Source organism: Otolemur garnettii, unplaced genomic scaffold (genome assembly GCF_000181295.1).
Source record: "Otolemur garnettii isolate 467f Iridium unplaced genomic scaffold, OtoGar3 scaffold00108, whole genome shotgun sequence".
Taxonomy (NCBI): domain Eukaryota; kingdom Metazoa; phylum Chordata; class Mammalia; order Primates; family Galagidae; genus Otolemur; species Otolemur garnettii.
This window is the reverse complement of record NW_003852503.1, coordinates 6,159,319-6,161,108: the sequence shown is the minus strand read 5'-3', so window position 1 is coordinate 6,161,108 and position 1,790 is coordinate 6,159,319.

The following is a 1,790-nucleotide window of genomic DNA, read 5'->3' as shown; positions in this document are numbered from 1 at the left end:
CCTATAGTCCCAGCTACTTGGGAGGCTAAAGCAAAAGAATCACTTAAGCCCAAGAGTTTGAGGTTGCTGTGAGCTGTGATGCCATGGCACTATACCCAGGGCAACATAGTAAGACTGTCTCAAAAGAAAAAAAAAAGTTGCCGGGCATTGTGGCAGCCACCTAGAATCACAGCTCTTTGGGAGGCTGAGACAAGAGAATCTCTTGAGCCCAAGAGTTTGAGGTTTCTGTGAGCTATGATGCCACGGCCCTCTACAGAGGGTGACAAAATGAGACTCTTGTCTCAACAAAAAAAAAAATAAAAATATTGAACCTTTACCCAGTCCATTCCAAATTTACCCACCCTATTTAGAACATTGCTTACTCTTTAGCTTAAAAAAGGGCACAGCTTTTCTAACTGTTAGGCAAGAAAGCCTCCATAGAGACTGTCACTCTTCTGAAACATGAAGTCATGCTTAACTGATTCTTCAGTAAACACAGGTGGTCAAAACTGAAACGACCTATTTTTGAAAAGTATTGATAAACTTAAAAATATTCGTAGCCAAAGACTGCAAAGATACTGACTGCTGCAATGACAGTAATCTGTATGAGTAACTCATACAATGTATGCGTGTTAACATTAGAGTAAAAGGCAGGAGATCAGCTGGTACTAGTTAGAACCTACAGACACCTAGTTGACTTTCTGATGTGTAATGCAACTTTTTTGAACCACATGGTCACACCAGAAAGTCTTCAAAATAAACATTTACTACTCACTTCACTACTACTTCCTCCTCTGCCACACAGCACACCTCCAGTCTCCCCTGTGGCTAATGGTGCGTGTACAGAATTTTCTTAGGCTGAAATAGCAGTGGGCTCCTTGAAGTGGCCGCTTGACTTCACCAGGCTCGTTTCTTTTTGCCGTCACCAACCCCCAAATGCCTTGTCTCTTAGCAGAGAACTGGTTAAGGTACCTTCCAGTGAATTTGTGTCAAGTGTTTGCCATGTCAATTTCAGTATAACTCAGTATTTATTGTGCACCTCCTAAATTCCAGGCACTATTAAAATGGCAGAAATGGGCATTGCCCATAGCTCAGTGGGTAGAGCACCAGCCACATACACCCAGGCTGGCAGGTTCCAACCCAGCCTGGGCCAGCTAAAAAACAACAATGGCAACTGCAACAATAACCAAAAAAAAAGCTGGGCATTGTGGTGGGCACCTGTAGTCCCAGCTACTTGGGAGGCTGAGGCAAGAGAATCACTTAAGCCCAAGAGTTTGAGGTTGCTGTGAGCTGTGACGCTGCAGCACTCTACCCAAGGCAACAGCTTAAGACTCTGTCTTTAAAAAAAAAAATGGCAGAAACATTCACTAAAAAGACTGTTACCTGGTCCAGAGAATTTGTCTGGTGAGATAGGTAATTAAGCATGAAATTAATAAGATGTGAAAAGCACTGTGATGAAAGAAGTGAAGGGTATGCTTGACAGAGGCTAACCCAAGGCTGGGTGAGGTGGAACGCACCTGTAATCTTAGCGCTCCAGGAGGCTGAGGCAGGTGGATTGCTTGAGCTTATGAGTTTGAGACCAGCCTGAGCAAAAGTGAGGCCCTGTGTCTACTAAAAATAGAAAAACTGAGGCAAGAGGATCACTGGAGCCCAAGTTGGAGGTTGCTGTGAGCTATGATGCTATGACACTCTACACAGAGCAACAGCTTGAGATTCTGTCTCAAAAAGGAGGCTAACCCCTTGAGAAGGAGATTCAAGGGAGGTTGTCAGAGAAAGTAACATCCAAAGGAGAGTAGGAGTTAGCCAAAAGG